At 39.9% G+C, this 24,533-nt stretch overlaps 1 long non-coding RNA gene across 1 annotated transcript in view; it reads right to left on the reverse strand.

Annotated features, from left to right (window-relative positions):
* LOC125916948 (uncharacterized) overlaps positions 1–24,533 on the reverse strand; it is a 110,390-nt gene that overhangs the window by 28,008 nt on the left and 57,849 nt on the right. The window contains exon 3 of the long non-coding RNA XR_007456069.1: positions 3,697–3,776. This is a non-coding gene — a long non-coding RNA (uncharacterized LOC125916948). The remainder of the gene's footprint in view (positions 1–3,696; positions 3,777–24,533) is intronic.

Consider the following 24,533-nt stretch of genomic DNA (forward strand, 5'->3'; position numbering starts at 1 on the left):
TTTTTTTTTTTTTCAGTGTAAGGCTTGTACATTTTTTCTTAGGTTGATCTATGAAAGTTTTTGTTTCTATTATAAAATGGGACTTTTCCCTATTGGTTTTCTAACAGTGCTGTTCTATAGAAAAAATATTAATTCCCTACATTGCTCTTTTATCGACTCTAAACTCTTACTTGGTCCATACTTATATCAGAATACTCTCAATATACTCACAGCAATTATTTCATCTTCAAATTAAGTAGGTTTAATAATAGTAACATGAAAGTTTTTTGATAGCAAAGGTCACTTAAAAAGACGTGGTCTCTCCCCTCTGGAGAGCTTCAAAATAAATACATTTGCTTTAGATCAAGTCCTTAACATAAGAGCAGGGAAGGGAAAAAAAAAAAAAAATAGATGCCCTCATCTAGCTCTCCCCACGTTGTGGTTTAATATTGATTTTTGCTCCCTCGGGCCTAACTCAAGGTCAAGAGAAATACAGTACTCATTTGCACTGATGGAATGGTGGGGACAAAGCAAATGTACTTTCCCAAAAAACATTTTCAAGTTTTTAATACTGCATTCTCTGACACAGTTCAACAGCCTCCAGAAAACACATTTTGCTTAGCTATAAGCATTCCCTACATTATAAAAAGCATAATTAAAAAAAAAAAAAAAAGAATTTCACCATTTTTAGAGTTCACCCAATGGCTTTTAATAGTTTAATATTCAACATACATTATTTCAAATACCATTATATACATATAAATTTCAATACCTAAAATTTTACCAATAATTTAAAGTACACATATGTGACATTTTCTTTTAGGGATAGGAACTGAGGATGTAATGACTTTTCAATACATATTTCTGAAAAAATGTCTGCTTTCTTTTGAAGAATACTAAATTTAACTCAGTGATTATGTTTTCCAAATTCTCAAAGCTGATTCGATTAAAAAAAAAAAAGTATAGTTCAAGATTGTAAAAACAACCTACAAGACATGTATAAAAAGCAAAGCTCAGTACTTTAGACATAAATATTTCCTAAATTTCTGTAATTGTGAGTTCAAGTACATAAAAATGAATTTTCCTTTGTCTTTGCAACAAAGATTGGTTTTAATTGGAAACAGGAGAGCAAAATTTTTCCACTTGTAGGAGATATTATTACCCAAGTCTCAGAGCAGTCTCCATAGATTAACCAGCTTTAATTTACAGAGAAACTTAGCTATGATCTACTTATATAATGAGAGCTGGCACTGAACTTAACATACGAATGGTCAAATTCCAAGTATTTTCCTCAATCATCTTGTGACATAACTTCATCAAGATTTAAAATTCCATCTGCTTTGTTCCCCAACTACCACAACCAGATTCTAGTTAAGAGAAAAAAGGCACATACCATACAGATGTTTTATGAGAAATGTTCCCATTGCTTTTTCAAGTTGGTTTGCATTAGTGAAAAGCCATAGTGTGGGAATTATTATGAAGAAATGATTCAGAAAAAAACAGTAGTTGCTCTTAACAACCAGAGGGGGAAATGAACCCAAAATCACATGCTCTAAAACTGGAAAAGTTACAAATGCAAACTATGTTCACGGTCTGGCCCTTCTGAAAGGCAGGGTGCCCCACATCATTACTGTACTGTTATTTTACTGGCACTGGTCAAAGAGCATCGTGGGTCTGCTGTGAAAGACTCCATTACAAAGCAGGGAGTTTTGGCTTGGAGATCCAGGCCAGTGGTTGGGCAGCTCCAGCTAGATAGACGGCTTAGGACCCAATTTAATGCTGAAAATTCCAAAGGCATGTAAAGAAGCAACTAACAAAGTCCCTAGCATGAGTGTCAGACAAGCCAAAACTGGGGAGGGAAATTTTTTTAAACAGCTTTCAGAGAAATCAAAAGAAGGATATTTTGGCCTTGCCCCAGCAGAGGGTGAATATCCTCCTGGACAGAAATCATGTGTACTGAAAAATCTCTATAGTAACCATTCTAATTAATTATTCAAAAGGTAGGGATTGGTTTTTTAAGATTAAAAGCAGAATATGGTCTCTTGTTTCTATCGTTAGAAACTGGTTTCTTTTTTTGTATCTGCTATACAGGTATTAATGAGAAGCTTCTAATAGAATCTTAACAGTAACTTTACAATAAAGGGTATCTTTTTTTAAATATTTATTTGAGAGAGCGAGCAGGAGCAGGGGAAGAACAGAGAGAGAGAGAGGGAGAGAGAGAGAGGGAGGGAGAGAGAGAGAGAGAGAGAGAGAGAGAGAGAGAGAATCCAAAGCAGGCTCTGCACTGACAGCAAGAGAGCCCGATGCAGGGCTCGAACTCACATCCGTGAGATCATGACCTGACCCAAAGTCAGATACTCAACCAACTGAGCCACCCAGGCACTCCTAAAGACTCTACTTTTAAAGTAAGTTTGACATTTTGCAGACTTTTTGGTTTAAGGGTTAATTAATAACAGAAAATTTGTCTAAATTCCATATAACTAAAAAGTTTAAGCCCACCTATTCTCTTAAGCACAGAAACAACACATATTAATATGATCATTAACATTACATAACATACATTATGAATCTCACACACACATTACATAGTAACATTATGTAATAAAAGCTATTGCAACATCTTTTCAATTGAAGAGTTAACTATAATTCAGTGATGTTTTGGTAATAAGTGTACTTATTTATACTTTAATAGAAATTACAGGACGCCTGGTGGCTCAGTCAGTGAAGCATCCAACTCTTGATCTCAGCTCAGGTCATCATCTCACCATTCATGCGTGAGACCAAGCCCCGTGCTGGGCTCTGCACTGTGAGCATGGAGTATCCCTGCTTAGGATTCTCTCTCCCTCTTTCTCTCTCTCGCTCTGCCCCTTCCTGGCATGTGTGTGCGCACACATGCTCTCTCTCCAAATAAATAAGCATTAAAAAAATAGAAATTAAAACTGCAATGTTATTCAGTATACAATAACTCAGAAAACCAGCCACTCTCCAACTCCAGATCATCGTGAGTTTGCAGAGTGAAATAGCACATCTTGGGGAAATCAATCAATGCTAACAGATTTTTTATTGTACAATAATGGTAAAAAATATGTAATTTTCCTAGCAAGAGAAACAGACCACTAGTGGCCACCAAAATAACCTTAGAGGAGTTTATCACATGGAATGCAGTGAAGAGTCACAATGACTACATATGCACCAGAACTCTATCAACAGGAATGAAATCCAAGGCAAATTAAGTAGCTCTCATCATAATGAAAACTAGCAGTCTGGCACTGAGTGAGGCTACACCTGTTAGGCGGAAAATTTGATACTCAAAAGAGAAGGACCAGTCAGCCAGCAGTTGGTCAAACACATAAAATGAAATCGTGTGTGGGAAAAGGGAAAGGGCTTTCTAGAAATCAAATTCCTGGACACACCTGCTATCCCTCCATGTCTTAACTCTGACTGCCTCTGGATCTGAATGTTCTGTTAAAATTATGAACCTTCCAAGCGTTCTGCGGAAAGGATTTGGTTCGTAACCCAAACTCAGTTTTCAAAGTCACTTCCCATAAAAGAGCTCAGAAATGTATTTAATTTCTCATGGCTTCCAGGATTATGTGCATTCTCACCCAGAGCACTCCTTGGGACCCATTCCCGATGCAAGGGCATCCGTTCAGCCTAGAGTGAGCAGGTGTTGATGTCCCATACCCACCTGCTTGTTCAGCTCATTCCTGTACGTACCTGTCTCCTTCCTGCTCCCCTTTCCTCCCTCTCGGCTCTTTTTCAGCACAGCCTTTAACATTTTCAACACTCTTTTGCTTCTAAAGAGAAAAGGAGGGGAGGGAAGAGGAATTAAGGGTTATGAGTTGGAATATAACTTGCATACTGACACAAAAGATAACCTGTGCTCTAACACATTGCTTAGGAGAATATAAAGGTACCTTGAGTTTTACATTATTTTTCTCTGAAGAGACTAAGATGGGAAACTAAATGCTAAAGACACAAAGAGTATTTTATAACATTTAATGAAGTGATCAGAAGTTCACTGTCTTGTTATAAAAGTTTAAAAAAAAAAAACTCACACCAGGGCATTCTCAGCATTCCACATCTAATTAAGGTTACGAGGCTAAATCTGGGCATGTTACTGTAAGATGTTTGGCACAGGAATTCAGGTCTCCTAACCCCAGTTCATCAAAAGAAAACATTAGAACAGAGAATCAACAAGATAATGGTTAAGAAGAAAGCTACATGTTTAAAGGCACGTTTTGCAGATATTACTGATTATATAACCACAAGGAAAACATTTTGTAAGTTTATCAGATTAAAACATAACCTTATAAACATTTATAAAATAAATACAATGGAAACACATTTCAAAGCTGATGTCAGGGGACCCAATCAAACAGCATACATTACAGTGGGTTTTTACTACATATAGTTAGGACTTGGGGTAGGGGGTGGGAGGGTTGGGGATGGGGAAGAAAGTAGAACCTTCTGTGGTGCTACAGCTGAATCCTTTAAATGATAAGCTGCATTTTTAAACAGGGTTGTACTGAGCATGTAAAAACACCACAATGGCCCAGGCCTAAGATGAAACCTAAAACCATCCCTATAGCAAAAGGCAGACAAAGGGCCATTATTTCATCTCTGAGTCTCCAGTAGCTCTCTCCCCTCCAGGAACTCAGAGGAGATGGCTGGACAACTCCCAGTGGTAATGAATCCGAGTAGGTTGTGTTACCCATCACAGCGTTGTTAAGGCACTAAGGACAGGAAGGTGGAAGGCAAGCAGGTTGCTCTTGGAAAAAAGGACAGGACAGGACAGGACAGGACAGGAGAGGACAGGAGAGGACAGGAGAGGACAGGAGAGGAGAGAAGGAAAAGAGGGAGAAACTGCTGGGGAGAAGCGGGTTCCACCTGCCTAGCGAGGTTGAATGCTTGAAATGGCCTCAATGTAACTAACATCCCACACAACTGCTCAATCCCAGAGTGAAACAGAGCCTTTGTGGGGACCACAGAGAGCCAAGAGTCTCAAAGTGCTGCCATTCACAGAGTCACACAACATAAGCACACAGCGTGACCTTCTATCATTTGGTCCAGGCCTGTATTTATTTTTCCAAGCCCTTTGTTTCCCTGACGAAGAAACAGAGACCCTGGAAGGCTGACTGCCCAGGGTCACACAGCTAATTAACAGCAGGGCTAGAATCCAAATGTGCAGGCCCCCAACAAGGGTCTTCTCCTTCCAACACACTGCCTCTCCCCTCAGAAAGTGAAAGCTTTGGGCAAGAGCAATCAAACCAACAAACCAAAATCAACAACAAATCAACCCACCCTAGAGATACCAGGAAGACAGTATTTTAAGCAGAACTTGGAGAAAGCTAAAGTTTAATGGAGTTAAATCACTTTACAAAACAAGTCTGCACACACAAAAGGCTTACAGCCTAATTTTTTTTAAAAAGTCTGCTTCAGTGAGGGGTGCCCGGGGGGCTCAGTTGAGTGTCCAACTCTTGGTTTTGGCTCAGGTCATGATCTCACAGTTTGTAGGTTCATGCCCTGCGTCAAGCTCTGTGCTGACAGCATGGAGCCTGCTATGGATTCTCTCTCTGCCCCTCGACCCCACTCAGGCACACCCATGTTCTTTCTCTCTCAAAATAAATTTAAAAACTTAAAAAAATTAAAATGCTACTTCAGTGAACCCTGGTGCAAAGATTTGGGTTTCACCTGAAGGGCAAGCACTGAACCTGGGAAGACCACCAAATTGTGGCAACACCAGTTTCTATGATCATGCTTAAAAGAAACACTGAAAAATGTTGTGTAAAAAATGGTGGACAAAATTCAATAATAGATGCCTGCTAAGCTTGGATTTTTTCTTTTCCAAATCAATCAACCTTCAAGGTTTGTCATTTAACAAAGACAACATACTTCAAAAATAAAAGAAAATTATTGATGGAGTCGTGCCAATAGAGCTTGGCTATGGTCCCTTAGTGAGCTCTCCCAGAGCCCTGTACTTCTCTGGACCACAGACTGGCTCAGGCCCCACCATGGCAGTGAGGCTGCCCCTGATTAATCACCCTGGTCATCTCCAACCCACAGCATATCTGCTTTGCCATGGGAAAGACATGTCCCACAGGGTGAGGACTAGGAGACACAGGCTTGGGCATCTCATCCCAGACTCCCTGGATGCCTACTTTGGGGAGCTCAGCTATTTTCAGGATAGTCACATCTTCCACATCAGTGGTCTTGAGTTAAGTGAAAGAGGCTATCAGATAGCCACTGTAATTTTTCTTTCCAGTTCCTGCTTTCCTCCATAAATAGCAAGTCAAGGGGAAAAGCTTAAATTTATTTTCTAAGACTTATTTGAACTATGACCTGGAGAAACTTTAACTGGGTGTACCTGAGTACAAAAGTAACTTCAGCTTCTATTTATTTAAATTATATACTTTCGAGGAAGAGAGAAAAGACTAGCCCCTAGATCAGGCTCTGAAATTCTCTAATGGGGGAAAGTTGCTATAATTTTCATTTAAAAGAAAATAAAATGTGAATAAATAATGTTAACCCTAGACAACCAATGAGGAGAGGAGAGGAGAGGAGAGGAGTTTCCTTATTTTCCTACTATCATTCAACATCTAAGTTTCCCAAATACCATAGGTTCTTCCTTTTAAAATGCCCAGAAGTTAAATAAACTACCAAGCTTACTTTCACTTTTTGGATTTCTCCTTTAACACAAAGTCTTTGGGGATAGGCACAACATCTCCATGTTATGTGTTAGCATTCTACACAGTGATTACAATGATATGCAAATTATAACAAAGATCACCCTAAGTAAAACAGGGAGGATTTAAATGCAAGACCAATCTGTTCTGGTTTGCAGTCATAATGGCAGCATCGTAACCATGACCACCTTGTCTGAAATCACAGAGTAACATAGTGTTAAAATTCTCCTCTTCTGGAGTGCCATACTGCCTGTTTACACAATTCCAAGTGGAATCTGTGAGCTGAGGGCAGGGACTATGCTAATTCTTTAATACAAACAGAAGCCAGAACACAGGCTTCATACCCACTCTGTTCTCCGTATTTGTTGACAGATTTAACTAGGCTGCAATGAACACAGATGAGCGACTTCCTCCAAATCAAGCAATTAGCCAACATTTATAGCAGTTTATAAGTTACAAGGAACATTCCTATAGATTTTCATTCACAAGAAACACAGAAACAGAAAACACAGTTAAATTCATGTGACATCAGGCAATGAGACAGTACAGAAGGAATGCTACATTTCCTAATACCCCTTCAAGTCAACACCTGAATTAACCTTAAAATCTCCTGGTAACAAAATCTTATTATCCAGTTATCCTGAGTTTGTATGCACTCCACTAGAAGGAGCATCTCCCATCAAACCATATATCTGACCTCAAAGCAACGCTGTTTCTGAAGGTGGCTCCCTTTTGCCAAAATTAAGCAAATCAAAATAGCAATATTTACAAGTGAAACACTGAAAACTAAGTTGTACATAATTAAGGATTTTTTTTCCCCAGAAAAGGGAGAGACATCAAAAACATCCTCATCTTTAAGGGTTTGAAAATATTTTCCACCCTACTAAGGTCTGACTTATCAAAATAATAGCCATGTCCTCTGGTATGACTACCTGTGGAACTTTCTTTGCATTAGCAATCCTCAGTGTTTATTAAAAGAAAGGAAATGTGTGGTGGCAGTGGGAGGTCTGAAGCACCCTTCAAGATAAATAATATATAGAACAGGGCAAATTAAGAAAACAAAGCAGCATAGAGACCACAAAAGGAAACAAAGGGGCCTGCTAGCTGGGGCACTGGCCCTTGGCTGGAAATTCACGGAAAATTACATTATAGAAGCTTCCTGAAAGCAAGAGCCACATCTCAACATTCTTTTAGAGCTCCCATGAAGCTGGGGAAAAAACAACCCCTGATGAATACTTGAAATTCCAGTAGGTCTCTCTCCCTGCTCTGGCTCCTGGTGCCCCGTGCCCCCTAACCCCAGCCTTTTTTTCCCCCTCTTATAGTAGAAGCCGCCTAAGAATCAAGAGACCTAATCCCAGCTGTGGCCCACACATTGTAACTAGGAACAAGTCACTGAACTTCTCCAGGATTCAGATGCGTCAGCCAGAAAAGGTGGGGGAGACACTGGGCTATAATTTATTTCCCAAGACACACAGGCCCAATCATTCACTCTTCTTTATTCAAAACCACTCTACAAACTGTACCTCTAATTCTGCTGTTCTTTTCTTTAGTTAGGCTGGTCATAAGCAAAAAGACTTCCGATTTGAGTATGAGTTATTAAATGCATAGTAAATTTACAGTCCCACAGTGTGAATTTAAAAGATCTATTGGCATGAAGTCTCAACTCATATGTTTAAATTCTGATGCACAAATTAAGTGGAAACTATCAATTAGATTGAAATCACTTTCAACCCATATTTTACATATTCTGTAGGAAGGTATACATGTTGTTTGGGGAAAAGTTTCTTTAAAAACAAACAAACAAACAAAAACAAAAACAAAAAAAACAAAAAAACCTGACTCTCCTAGAGCACCTGGCTGGCTCAGTCAGTAGATCATGTGGCTTATGATCTCAGGGTCATGAGTTCAAGCTACACATTAGGTATAAAGATTCCTGAAAAATAATAAAATCTTTTACAAAATTAAGAAATTAAAAAACCTGACTCTCCCAAGCTGGTATTTCAAATTACTAGACAATTACTATATGCAAGTTTGTTTAAAGAAGTTCTCATTTTGTGAACTAGTTGGCAAAAAGAAATTTTCACTTTAGAAGCAAAACAAGACTAAGCTACTTCCTTCTGACTGCAGGAGCTTTTTTATTTTGTGAAGAGATTTGTTCAGCCCAACTTGTCTACCTCTTCCATAAAGCCTTCCCAGGCCATAGCCATAAAAAGTTATCTTTAGGGTTGCCTGGGTGGCTCAGTCAGTTAAGTATCTGACTTCAGCTCAGGTCATGATATGTTCAAGCCCCACGTCAGGCTCTGTGCTGACAGCTCAGAGCCTGGAGCCTGCTTCGGATTCTGTGCCTCCTTCTCTCTCTGCCCCTCCCCTGCTCATGCTCTCGCTCTCTCTCAAAAATAAAGAAACACTAAAAAAAAATTTTTGGGGTTATCTTTAATTCCACATCCCACTTTGTACTGATATATGGTTATGACTCAAAATCATGCTGAAAAATGTTAATTCTACAAATCCCTCTCAGCACCTTGTAATGTACCTAATACACAATCAACACTAGGTACATTTTTTAAATGAATGAACAACAGGTTGTCATGAAAGGGAACTCAAAAATCAATGGCAAGGGGTGTGGACTAATAATTTAAGATTTTTTCCAGTACTAACCACTGGTTTCCAAGTTTATGGTCAAAGTTATACATTTCCACAGCAGGATCTGTTCTTTTATCAGGCCTTCAGAAGGTCACAGGGAGGTTTTATTTTGGTATTTCAAATATGCATACAGAAGGAAAAAGTACAATGACAGAAAAATCAAACCCTGAAATCAATACATTCTCCTCCAACCAGGAAAAACTCCGATGGGAAGATAACCAAGGGCAGCACTTCTGGCAATAATCTTTATGCCTCCCGGACCAATGGCTGTTGTACAAGATTGAGCACCAACCTTACAGAAACCCCCTGCTCACCCAGAAGCTGCCATCAGGTTGGAAGCTCCCCAACCAAGCACATACCTCCCTACTCCAACAGCAATGCTCCTAACTAGAGCTCCTAACTAGAAGACAAAGTAACCACCATATTGCCACCACCACCACCAGCCAGACATTCATAGATATGTAGATCTATTTGAGAAAGCATAGGCATTTCCCCCGAGCCCACTTCAAAAGCTACCTCAAAGCCCCTCCTACTCCTGAGGCCTTCTTACCCACCTGCTTCCTCCTCTAGGTCTGATGGTCAAACCCTGCCCCACTCCCCACATCAGCACAGAATTTGTATGGTCACTCCAGTACCACTGGATACTTTGGGGAGGAACAGAATTTTATTCCATCTATAATTCTCCAAGGGAAGGGTTGTATCTCAAAATAGACTGCCATCCCTTAATAAATTTAAACAAACGTAATAGTGTCATTTAGAACGCAAGTCCTGGGGCGCCTGTGTGGCTTGGTTGGTTGAGCATCTGATTTTGGTTCAGGTCATGAGCTCACAGTTCGTGGGTTCAGGCCCCGCATCCGGCTCTGTGCCAACAGTGCCGAGCCTGCTTGGGATTCTCTGTCTCCTTCTCTCTGCCCCTACCCCGCTCACACTCTCTCAAAGATCAATAAACATTAACAAAAAACTTTTTTTTTTTTTAATTTTTTTTTCAACATTTTTTATTTATTTTTGGGACAGAGAGAGACAGAGCATGAACGGGGGAGGGGCAGAGAGAGAGGGAGACACAGAATCGGAAACAGGCTCCAGGCTCCGAGCCATCAGCCCAGAGCCTGCGGCGGGGCTCGAACTCACGGACCGCGAGATCGCGACCTGGCTGAAGTCGGTCGCTTAACCGACTGCGCCACCCAGGCGCCCCAACAAAAAACTTTTTTTAATAAAATGCAAGGCTCTGAGGATTAGAGGAAATTGTTTTGACTCTCCTGGGCCAGCTGGCAGCAAAGAGAGACAGGGTTACAACCTGATTTTCCAATTAAGGAATCAGCCCTATGCTTGGAGTTTTTCATTTTATACACTCCTAAGTATTTGTACCAAGCAAAGAAGGATGCGAAGTCAAACATAATATGATGGAAAGGGAAGAAAATGATATTAACAAACATGGGCAGGAAGCTAGGAGTTCATGCCTCCATTTTCTCTATAAAGTAAAAATAAGGTATGAAAGGAGCAGTGAAGGTTGAAAACAGCCCTTGCAGAAGAGAGGAAGGTAAGCACAAGATTAAAAGGACAGCTGAACAGCTCTGACTGCCCAATCTAGGCTGCAGAGCAAGCCATGGCACCAGATCAGAGTGTGCAACTGTATCCTCATGCTCAGCCCTACGGACCACCCAGAGGAGGAGAGGAATGAGCCAGCGAATGAATGGCCAGCACAGGAGCTCCAAGACTGAGAAGGGTGCTCTTGTGATGTGCTGAGAGTGGTACGCCATGGAATGAAGGCTAGACAGGGAGGGAGGGAGGCCCCGAGAGGTCTGATAGCCAGAGAGAACAGGGACTGTGTCTCAAGGAGATCAAAGAACAAAACAGTCACACTAAGTGAATGAGGAAGTTGAAAAAAAGTCCAGTCCTTCTGAATAAACTTTTAAATTTTGGATGTGGAACAATTCCAGACAATGATAAAGGTCACATGATGGCCAACAGCATTGTTTGGTAAAGTGGAATGTCTTCAAGCCCAGGTTGCTGGAAGCAAAGAAATCACGGAACTTGATTCCTGGTGTATGGAAGGGCCATTCAGATGCTTATTACAGTAATGGAGGCAGCATTTGGGATATCAACCATCACCCGAATAGCTAGTATTTACTAAGTTTTACTATATATCAGGTAAAGTGAAGAGTTTTACATACATATATAATCTCCTTTTATCCTCAAAAAAAAAAAAAAAATCCTGTGAGATAGCTTACTGATTTTTTTTTTTTTTTATAACCAAAAGAAGCAGAAAGGCTTAGAGAGATTAACAACTTTCTCAAAGTTACACAATGTGTAAAGGTGGAACTAGAACTTGAAAGCTCAGGCACTGACTGGCTGACTCCAAAGTCCTCAATGAACTGGGGGGAGGAGAGGAGGGGGACAGGGAGGTGACCAGGAGAGTGCATAATACAAGCTTCAAAGACAAGGTGGCTTTTGCATAAGGGTGAAAGTGTAGTTGTTATGGATCCAGCCAAGGAGAGCTGGGAGAAGGCCAACATCAAGCGTGAGCCCCACTGGCCATGAGGTCAAAACCCACGGAGGACCACCCAGGGTTTGAATATGAACCACAGTCTTTGAACATGCTTCCTTCCATCCTCTCTCACACAACTCTGTAGAGGATGTAACTAGGGTCACAGGATGCTCCCCTGTAAGGTTTACAGCAACTGGAGACCCAAGCCGTGTTCCTCACAATGGCAGTTAGCTCTATAACAACCACACTGATTACATTTTCTTCTCTTTTCCCTTCTTTCTGGGAAGTTTTCCACTTGTGTCATTTAACAGATCTATGAGCTCCCAGCTTACACTGACTACCTTCTTGATGTATAGCAACTACAACTCCCTTAATAAGGATAGAAGGCATTATGTAAACAAATAACTTTGGGCTAGTTATTTCCCCTTTTATGGACTCCTGTATCTAACAGGAATACTGCTCCCTTTCTGGCTTGACTGGACAACCAGGCCTCTTCCACCTACAGGTGCTATAATTTCACAGGGAACATTTTATTTCTGGTTCATAAGACCACTGTAATCATAGTAGCTGGTAAACCATCACTGCTAAACCATCACTGCAGATGAAAAAAGAGCCCCTCAGTGGAGTCTATGGCATGGGTGATAAGCCTTTATAGGAAAGGAGAAGAGACCTTGAAGACATGTCAGAAAGTCCATTTTTCAAAAACTGCTAAAAGGTAATCAATCAATGCCAGCTGAATGAAGTCTGGTATTATAAATCTAAAGAAATTAAATTTTTTAAATTGCACTGCATCTGGCCTCAAAGTGAAAAAGGTCAGACAACTTCAAAGATGCCGTGAAAGGCAGCTATTCATTACACAAAGATCTCTTGCTTATGTAGCTGACAGATGGATCCTTCACTTAAAGCCCTACAGAAGACATCAAAATCCCTCCTCCACTCCTGTCAGTGATGTGCTAGGATGCTCCAAACAAGGTTATAACCTCCCCCCACCAGGTCCTAATTTCATTAGCATGGGAGTTCCCAACACCCAGTGTCATTTTTTTTTAAACTCCCCTAGGTGATTCTAATGTGCACCCAGCAACACTTATTTCACACTAACTACATACAAGGCCTTGCTCTAAGCACTTAGCCTACATATATTGTTATTTAATCCTTACCACCACCATCCACAGAAGGTACTATTAAGATCCCGATTCTACAAAGGCAGAGAGAAGCTAGTGATTTGCTCGGGGTCACACAGCTCAAGGGAGCAGAACCAGGGTGTCCATCCAGATTGTCCTGCTCTAGAGCCTAACTATATAGTCCCTCCTATGCCTCCTTTTTTAATTAAAAAATGAGACAGACTAGCTCCCAGGGGCCTGATGAGGTGGACAGACAGAAAAAAACTGCCAAATAGGAGGAAAAAAAAAAAATCATCGTTGGTCTCTCTCACACACACACACACACACACACACACACACACACACCTCCATCCACAGAGCAGCATCCCAGGTTTCAAACCTATACTGAAAGAGTCTGGCTCTATTGAGAGACACCTACTGTCCACTTGCCCAAGTTCTGCTAGGCATCCAGGAGTTATTTCAACCATCAGTGTTGTCAATATTTGTGACCTGGAGGTGTCATGCTACAAAATACATGCTAGAATAAGCAAGTTCTTCAATTCCTGAGCTCACAAAAGAACAATACTGGAAGATGGGCCATATTGCCAATGGGGGAGAGTATTTGGGATAGAGACCTCCATGTCACACGGGCAATGCTTCCCCTATTCCTAACATCCAGAAGTTAGGAACGGTGTATTCAAAAGGATCTCAAAAATCCCACCCCATTTCTCACTGAATCAATTTCATAAAACCTGTTAATAGGAGATGGGGCATGGAATGGCCTGGTGCCCAGCATTTCTCTGGGCAATTTTACACAGTCCAAATAGACATAATAAGGTTTTAACTTTGGATAGAAAGTTCTAAAATAAACTAGGGTATGCCTGCCACAATAATGCAATGGAGAACTCACTGAAACTAATACATAGCTACAGCAAATATCATCTTTTCCATAGCTACAGCAAATATCAACACATGGAGCACTGTGTATTCTTTTCTGAAATTTGTAAGGGAAACCATTGTTGGCCATAAACACTCATTGTAGTAAGCCGTCTTAAGGGGGACTGCTACAGTGGGCCCTAAGAAAGGTCACCTGGAAATAGGGGATGGTCTTATTTTATCATTCACCCCAAGAGCCCCAAAATGGGGGGAAGTCAGAGCTCCAGATGATAAAAGTCAAAGACAACTAGGAAGCAAAAGCCAAATATGTTAAGACTTTTCTTTTTTTTTTAAGTTAACTAATCTAGTCTCAAAGCAAGATGAGAAAGACACAAGGATGCCATCCAAGGCAGAAGCTTATGACCTTTTAAGGGACACGGACTGCTTCAGCAATCTAGATCCTCTCATGAGAATGTTTCTGAATGATTCTGATGAAGAAAATACGCTTACAAAGAAAATCAGTTACACTGAAATGCACATATAAAACTATTTAAGAAGCAAAGATGTGATAATAGTGATGTGTGCTTAACACATACATAACAAGACACAGCAGCAGGGCTAACAGCTACTGTAGTTTTCTCAGCAATGATGGGCATAAACGATGGTTTAAACTATTTCCCACAATGTGATACCAAAATCTGATTTCTACTTGCCAAAACCACAGGTGCTACTATATGCTGCATGTTTTCATGACTTAAGGAAAAGCCACATTCTGGTTAAAGGTTGTGAAAATAAAGATGTAAATTTTTTTCTCCATCCATCCACATTCACAGAACCCCTGAAGTGCATCCAATGATCTCAGGATTAGGAACCCTGACTCAAAGAATCAGAGTCAGACAACAGGACAATTACTCAGACTTGCTAAGTGGTCTGCTAATAGCCCAGGAGCTTCCAGAGAAACAGTAGCTCAGTTTTATCCCACTAACAGAACCACTGAAATTCAGAAAATTAAACCGCAATTTACTGACTGGCACACATTAGCAAGATGGGGTATTTCACGTATGCACCACTCCTAGCAATTAAATGCCAAGTCCCATGATTAGTGTTCATAGTAATCTATAAAAGTTCTACTTAACAAGAAAGTCCATCACCACCAAATTACTAACCCACCCACAATAACCAGCCTGGCATTGCAGGAGAAAAAGACCTGTGGGGATTTACACCATGAGACAATATACAAAAACAGGAAAGCCAGGTTGGATATATGGGACAAGTGTATTTTATTATGGTGTTGTTTTCTTGGATGCTCTCCTTATCCTTTTTAAAAGTGTTTAAGGTCCAGCAAGTATAGTCTTCCAATTAACTGGATCAGGCTTCCTAGTTAAGGGTGATACCCAAGGCTTGGCCTCTCCCACACGCACTGCCTCATACGGTCAGGCCATTCCCCAGCTGTGTGCCCTAAATCAGGGGATACCCATATGAAGATAAATATAATTCAGAGTCCAAAATACATGGACTTAACATTGGGCTATTGCCAGTTTCTCATGGATCCCGGGTAACTGAGACGGTTTTTGTTTTCATGGCTAGGACCTACAACAACAGCTGCAGGAGCGTAATACTTTTTCTAGACTAATAAAATTACCTAAGTCTGGCTCACAGTTTCAGCTCTGGCAGCAGCCAAATTTCCCAGGAAGATGCAAGCCTTGTGTAGCTGTAGAAGAACCAGGAGGGTAGCGCTGGGCTAAACTGGTAGCATTCAAACCCGACCCAACAGCAAACACTTTGGCTAAACTGTGAATTACAGAGTAATTCCCTATGCATAGAGATCACAACTGTTATTATTTTTAGGAGTCCCACAGAAGTTTAACCAAACCTATGAAGTTCAAGCTTTACACGTGAAGTTATGTGACATGCTACGTATGAACATCAGATTGTTTTCCCTCTAAAATGCAGTGAAAGGTTCAATTAAAGTCCTTAGTAACTCTGCAGTGAAACCTTTGATCGTGGATTCTGTCGCCACTTCTTTTAACACATACCAACAGTATGAAGCATATCTGAGACCTAAGGAACAAAATCACTATTGTGAAGTCACACATGCACATACCTATATATACACAGATAGATCCCTTTTCTTTGAAGCTGGGGGAGGTGGGGTGGGAGGGTGAGTTTCAGATTCTACAGTCTCCAAACTGAGAAGGTTCCTTGTAGTTGCAGCACAGTTGACAAAGTTATTTCCTAAATAGAAGTGTGTGGTCCCTTTAAGGAAAAACATCCCAATTAGAACCCAGTGAAAAACAGGAACACATGTTTCTTGAATGACTCTGAATTAGAAACAGTGGATGTGAAATTGTTCTAGATATAATGAAGATGTTGCACAGATGTACTAACTTTCCGTGGTCTCAGGGAAACATCTTTCTCGTACAGAAAAATATTTGAGTCTACAACAAAGCTGGATATAGCTTTTTAACTATCTGGTCCTTGTTTTTATGCAAACTTCCTAAGCCGACTCCCTTCTGCCTTCTCACAAACCTAATAAAACACATATTTCAATGTATTGATAATTCACTGAAAACCACAAAGCCATCCATCTCCGATTCAGACTTACAACTTTTTAAATTTTTTTTTTAACGTTTTTTTTATTTTTGAGACAGAGAGAGACAGAGCATGAACGGGGGAGGGGCAGACAGAGAGGGAGACACAGAACCGGAAGCAGGCTCCAGGCTCTGAGCCATCAGCCCAGAGCCTGACGCGGGGCTCGAACTCACGGACCGCGAGATCGTGACCTGAGCCGAAGTCGGACGCTCAACCGACTGAGCCACCCAGGCGCCCCCAGACTTACGACTTTTTAAAATTATCTCAGTACTTAAACCAATACTGTAAATTTGTTACAAACATAAGACCTTTACTCCACAAATCCAACAAAACGTCATAAAAACCACAGCCCAAGTGGAGACACAAAAGCACGCTTCAGCAGGCACGGTTAAGTTTTTCCACAGTGAGGGGTCCTGTTTCGTCCTCACAGCAAGAAGGTAGAACTCTCCTTGTTCTCTTTGACACATAATGAGGCTGAGACAGGGAAACTCAGCGGCCTGCCCCAGGCCACCTTCGCTCTGAATCCGGACTCCACAAGAACCTTGCCTTTGGCACCCTAAACTTTAGATCCCCAGATTAAATGATGTCCAAGATCAGCCTCTATTGCCCAGAATGGGGCCTCTAAAGATAGCATTATGAACTCCAACGTGTTTGCGATCATCTGGTTTCATTTAAAACTATTATCATAATGTATTCCTCAATATTTCTACTTATACTGCCGAAGGAGAAACTGAATGCTATTATCGCAAACATCCAATTCCAAACCCATCAATCTCAGCTCTTTTCTGTGCACCATTTTCCTCGGAAAAATTATCTGAATACCCACTTCAACAGCTACCTTCACTCAGGCAGCTCACAAATATGGTTTCCCCATTGTTTTACCTGTGCTGTGGTTCCAGTACTCTATTTCCAACTTGCTGACATCAACCCTGGCAACACAAACTCAAAGTGTCCCAAACTAAACTCACCTTTCTCTTCCCCTGACCTCCAACACCCACTCACCAGGCTGGGCTCCAGGTTCCTGTTGATAGCACCACCCCCGCTTAGTCTACCAGACTCAAGCCCCCTACATCCTCATGGCCTCCTTCCTGGTCTGATCAATAGCCAATCAAATTACTAAGTCTCACCAGTTCCAGCCCCTCCACTCCCACAATTCTGGGGAGGTCTTCACTATATCCCCCCCACTGGACTACTTGGGGAGCCTGCAGCCTAATTTTTCTAACTTCAGATCAGTTAAAGTGCATCAAAATCCCCTCTAGGGCTTGCTAATAAGGCAAATTGTGGAGTCCCACTGCCACTGATTTTTAGGTCTGGTTTGAAGCTGAGACATTATATTTCTAGTAAGTCTGAGCTTGTGAAGACTCTGCTTCTCAAGGTCCAACGCCTGGGAACCACTGCCTTAGACTCTCCTGACTCCCTTCCCATCTCACATCAATCCTTCCCAAATTTTTTCTTCATGGACCAGCAAAAGCCTTTTTAAATCTGAAACTGTAGGCTTCTGATAACTAAGTGGGTACAATAGGAGCTACTATTCACCGAGGACCCACTATGCTTTAGGTTACCTCTGTTATATTCTAGTTAAAACAACCCTACAAAATACAGCATTGCCTCCAAAGTTACAGGGAAACTTTGTTAAAAAAAAAAAAGAGAGACTTTGAAATGTTAAGCAATTTTTAAATTCTACAATGACAAATTGGTTTTATGTATTTATTAAAGGGGACACTCTCCTTAGAAAAACTTTTGTTATCAAAATTTGATGCAAAAGGGAGAAGGATGATGGAAAACAAAGAGGATTTCCTTCTCAGGACAGGGCAAAAGGAGAGACCTATGAGGATACAAAGTATAGAACCTCCTCTCCTTGATTTGGAGTTTGCTTTAGTATACCACAACCCATGTTCAAATCCATCCTCCCAAGATCAATTTAACTAAATAAAAAATGTCAATAGACTCTGTTTAATTCACCTGCCTCAGGGTGCCTGGGTGGCTCAGTCGGTTAGGTGACCGACTTCAGCTCAGGTCATGATCTCCTGGTTTGTGGGTTCGAGCCTCACATCAGGCTCTGTGCTGAACACTTGCTGGGAGCCTGAAGACTGCTTCAGATTCTGTGTCTCCTTCTCTCTGCCCCTCCCCTGCTTGTGCTCTGTCTCTCAAAAATAAATAAATGTAAATCAATCAATCAATAATTCACCTGCCTCTACTTACATACATACTCTCTCTGGTTTTTGTACCCTCACCTGTTCTAACACAGCTAAGCTTGAATAACCAGATCTATGTATGCTATCCTTATCCACAAAGTCTTTACTTGAAAGGGCTTTTTCTGCCTACATTATGACCAGCATGTGAATGAGTCAAACAGCATGACCAGAGATTCAGAAGAATCTACATTTTCACATGCTGTTATTTAAAAACAAAGATAAAAGCTCCAAGGCTCTACAAGAGATTCATTTCAAACCAACAGGCACCTGCAGATTGAAAGTGAGGAGACGGAGAAATATTTATCATGCAAATGGATATCAAAAGAGAACTGGAGTAGCAATACATATATGGGACAAAATGGACTTTAAAGCAAAGACTGTATTTAAAGACAAAGAATAACACTATATAATAATAAAGGAGATAATCTAACAAGAAGATGTAATGACTGTTAATATTTACTTACCCAAATGGGAGCACCCAAATATTTATTTACCCAAATGGGAGCACCCAAATACATTAAACAGTTAATAACAAACATAAAGAAACTAATGGATCAAAATACAATAATAGAAGGGGACCATAACATCCAGGAAAGATCATCTGAGCAGAAAATTAACAAGGAAACAACGGCTTTGAATGACACACTGGACCAGATGGACTTAAGAGGTATATTCAGAACATTTCATCCTAAAACAGCAGAATACACATTACTTTCAAGTGCACATGGACCATTCTCCAGAATAGAACACCTACTAGCCCACAAAATAAACCTCAACAAATTCAAGATCAAAATCATACCATGAGTACTTTCTGACCACAATACTATGAAACTAGAAGTCAACCATGAGAAAAAACCTGGAAAGACCACAAATACATGGTGGTTAAACAACATGTTACTAAAAATGGATCAACCAGGAAATAAAATTTAAAAAGTACATGGAAACAAATGAAAATTAAGATGGTCCAAAATCCCTGGGATGCAGCAAAAGCAGTTCTAGGAGGGAAGTTTATAGCAATACAGGCCTACCTCAAGAATTAAAAAAAAAAAAGTCTCAAATAACCTAACCTTACACATAAAGGAGCTAGAAAAAGAACAAACAAAACCTAAAGCTAGCAACAGGAAGCAACTAATAAATATTAGAGCAAAATAAACAATATAGAAACTAAAAAAGGACAATACAACAGGTCAATGAAACCGGGAACTAGTTCTTTGGGGGAAAAAAAAAATTCAATAAAACGAATAAAACCTCTAGGCAGACTCACCAAGAAAACAAAGATAAAGTACTCAATAAAATCACAAATGAGAGAAGAGAAATAACTGCCAACACCACAGAAATACCAATAATCATAATTATTCAAAATTATATGTCAACAAGTTGGATAACCTAGAAGAAATAGATCAATTCCTAGAAACATACAAACTACCAAAACTGAAACAAGAAGAAAAAAAAACTTGAACAGACTGATGACCGACAAAGAAATTTAATTTTTTAATTGAAAAAATTCCCAGATGACTTCATGGCAAATTCCACCGAACATTTAAAGAAGAGTTAATACCTATTCTCAAACTACACTAAAAAAAAAACAGAAAGGGAAGGAACACTTCCAAATTCATTCTATGAGGGCAGCATTATTCTGATACCAATACCAGATAAAAAGTCCACCAAAAAAGAACTATAGGCAGTGTCCCTGATGAACATAAATGAAAAAATTCTCAATAAAATACTAACAAACTGAATTCAACAGTACATTAAAAAAAAAAAAATCATTCACCACAATCAAGTGGATGTACTCCTGGGTTGCAAGGATGGTTCAATATTCTCAAATCAACGTGATACACCACATTAGCAAAAGAAAGGATAAGAACCATGTGATCATTTCAACAGATGTAGAAAAAGCATTTGACCAAGTACAACATCCATTTGTGCTAAAAACCCTCAAAGTAGGTTTAGAGGGAACATACCTCAACATAATAAAGGCCATATATGAAAAAAAGCATAGCTAACATCATCCTAAAGGGGGGAAAACAGAGCTTTTCTCCTAAAATCAGAAACAAAACAAGGATGTCCACTCTAACCACTTTGATTCAACATAGTAGTGGAAGTCCTAGCCACAACAGTCAGACAACAAAAAGAAGTAAAAGGAAACCAAATCAATACGGAAGAAGTAAAACTTTTAACTATTTGCAGATTACAGGATATTGTATATACAAAACCTAAAAGACTCCATCAAAAAACTGCTAGAACCAATAAACAAATTCAGTAAAGTCTCAGGATACAAAGTCAATGTATAGAAATCTGTTGCATTTCTATACATTAAAAATGAAGCAGAAGAGTAAGGAATCAATCCCATATACAATTGCTCAAAAAAACAATACGATACCTAGGATTAAACCTAACCAAAGTGGTGAAAAGACCTATACTCCGAAAAGTATAAAATACTGATGAAAAAAACTGAAGACAAGGCGAAAAAAATGGAAAGACGTTCCATGCTCAAGGACTGGCTAGCTCAGCAAGTAGAGCATGCAACTCTTTATCTCAGGGTTGTTAAGAGCCCCCACTTGGGTGTAGAGATTACTTACAATCTTTTTTTTTTTTTAATTTTTTTTAATGTTTATTTATTTTTGAGACAGAGAGAGACAGAGCATGAACAGGGGAGGGTCAGAGAGAGGGAACACAGAATCCGAAACCGGCTGCAGGCTCTGAGCTGTCAGCACAGAGCCCGACGCGAGGCTCGAACTCACGGACCACGAGATCACGACCTGAGCCGAAGTCGGCCGCTTAACCGACTGAGCCACCCAGGCGCCCCAAGATTACTTATAATCTTAAAACAAAACAAAACAAAAACAAAACAAAACAAAAAAACCAAAGTTGTAGTAATCAAAACAGTATGGTACTGGCACAAAAACAGACACACAGATAAATAGAACAGAGTAGAAAATCCGGAAATAAACCCAAAATTATATGGTCAATCTTCAACAAAGCAGGAAAGAATATCCAATGGGATAAAGAAAGTCTCTTCATCAAAAGGTGCTGGGAAAACTGGATACCAACATGGTAGACAATGAAATTGAACCAGTTTCTTACCCCATACACAAAAATAAATTCAAAATGGATTAAAGATCTAAATGCAAGACCTGAAACCATAAAAATCTTCAAAGAACACAGACTTAAGTAACCTCCTTGACATCAGCCCTAGCAACTTCTTTTTAGATAGGTCTCATGAGGCAAGAAAAACAAAAGCAAAAATAAACTAATGGGTTTACATCAAAATGAAAAGCTTCTGCACAGCGAAGGAAACAACAAAAATAAAAGACAACTACAGAATGAGAGAAGATATTTGCGAATGACTTAATGCAATACAGGGTTAGTATCCAAAATATATAAAGAACTTCTACAACTCAACACACAAAAAACAAATAATCCAGTTAAGAAATGGGCAGAAGACAGGGTGCCTGGGTGGCTCAGTCAAACACCCGACTCTTGGTTTTGGCTCAGGTCACATTTCGCAGTTTCATGAATCTGAGCCCTGCATCATCAGGTTCTGTGCTGGCAGCACAGAGCTCGCTTAGGATTCTCTCTCTCTCCCCTTCTCTCTCTACCCCTCCCCAACTTGTGCTGTCTCAGTCTCTATCAAATAAATAAACTTAAGAACAAACAAACAAACAAAAACAAAAAAAGGAATGGGCAGAAGACAAACAGACATTTCTCCAAAGAAGACATACAGATGGCCAACCCATGAAAGAATGCTCATCATCACTTATCAGGGAAATGCAAATCAATAAGCTATCACCTCACACCCATCAGAATGGCTAAAATCAACAACACAAGAAATGACAGGTGTTGGCAAGGATGTGGAGATAAAGGAACCCTAGTGCACTGTTGGTAGGAATACAAACTGGTGCTGCTACTGTGGAAAACAATATGGAGGTTCCTCAAAAATTTTTAAATGTAACTACCTTATGATCCAGCAATTGCACTACTGGCTATTTACTCAAAGAGTACAAAAACACTAATCCAAAGGAATACATGCACACCTATGTTTATATCAACATTATCAACAATAGCCAAATTATAACTGATGAGTGGATAAAGAAGATGAGGTTATGTATACATATACATATATATATATATATATATATATATATATATATATGTATATATACATACACCTACATATGTATATGTATATACATACAACAGAATATTACTCAACCATAAAAAAGAATGAAATCTTGCCATCTGCAACAACATGGAGCTAGATATTAAAATGCTAAGCGAAGTAAGTCAGAGAAAAGGCAAATATCTAGGATTTCACTCACATGTGGAATTTAAGAAACAAAAATGAGCAAAGGAAAAAAATGAGAGAGACAAACCAAGAAACAGACTCTTAATTATAGATAACTGATGGTTACCAGAGGGGAAGTGGGCAGGGAGGGGTGAAAGAGATGATGAGGATTAAGGAGTGCACTGGTAATGATGAGCACCAATCGGTGCATGGAAGTGTTGAATCACTATATTGTACACTTGAAACTAATATAAATACTGTATGCTAACTAAATGTAATTATAAAGTAAAAACGTAAAGAGAGGCTCATCTGAGCAGTCAATTATTGACATCCACAACTAATCATTTCCCCCAAAACGCACCCAAATTTTAGAGCACTTTTTCTTCTGCTATCCCACCTGTTTCTCATAAGAACTCTGGGAGGATAAGCAGCATGATCCCACCATCCTAACCTTGGCTACCTAGCTAATGCACATCTAAGAACCAGGAACTGAACCCAGATAAAGCCACAGAAGACATGGTCCATGGCTTTGCCATTAAGAATCTTGTCTTTACAGATACCATATGGTTTCACTCTTATGTGGATCCTGAGAAACTTAACAGAAACCCATGGGGGAGGGGAAGAAAAAAAAAAAAAGAGGTTAGAGTGGGAGAGAGCCAAAGCATAAAAGACTGTTAAAAACTGAGAACAAACTGAGGGTTGATGGGGGGTGGGAGGGAGGGGAGGGTGGGTGATGGGTATTGAGGAGGGCACCTTTTGGGATGAGCACTGGGTCTTGTATGGAAACCAATTTGACAATACATTTCATATATTAAAAAAAAAAAAAAAAAAAGAATCTTGTCTTTAGCAGTGCCTGGGTGGCTCAGTTGGTTAAGTGTCTAACTCTTGATTTCGGCTCAGGTAATGATCTCACCGTTCTTCGGATCAAGCCCTGTGTCGGCCTCTGCACTCACAGCACAGATCCTTCTTGGGATTCTCTCTCTCCTACTCTCTCTGCCCCTTCCTCGTTTGTGTGTGCACTCTCTCTCTCAGGATAAACGAATAAACACTTTTTTAGAAAGTCCCCATTTAAAAAAAAAATCCTGCCTTTAGCACCTACTATTATGAAAAAATATAGGACACACAAATTTGAATAACACCCAGTTCCTCAACAAAGTCAACCTACCAACCAGAGGTCTACAATGGCACTGTGGCATTATGGGAACACAGCAAGACATGGTGACATGGTGTTAAAGGCTTTGGAGTCAGGCAGACCAACCCACAGGTTTAAAATCCCCCCATCCCAACCCCACCATGCTTTACTTGCCCTGTGATCCTAGGCTAGTAATTTAATCTCTCTGAACCTTAGAGTCCTCATTTATAACAGAGATAATATGCCACAGAATAGTTGTGAAAATTAGAAATAACATGACAACATATGTAGGCCTACACTGAGCATAAAATGTGTATTATATAAATGGTCACAATTGTCTCATGTTATTCTATCTGCTTATACAAACCAAACTGCAACTTTTAATACCTATAATATTTAAATGTCAGTGGACTGGCCTTTTCCTTTATTATTTAGGTTATTAAAGTGATAGAACTTAATTGCAAATTAAGATATGGGCTGACTGAGGGAGGATGAAGGATGAGTCACATTTCTGGCTTGAATAGTGCCAATGACCAATGTGGGAAAAGCAGACAGAA

This window comes from Panthera uncia, unplaced genomic scaffold, assembly GCF_023721935.1.
Source record: "Panthera uncia isolate 11264 unplaced genomic scaffold, Puncia_PCG_1.0 HiC_scaffold_1344, whole genome shotgun sequence".
Lineage (NCBI taxonomy): Eukaryota > Metazoa > Chordata > Mammalia > Carnivora > Felidae > Panthera > Panthera uncia.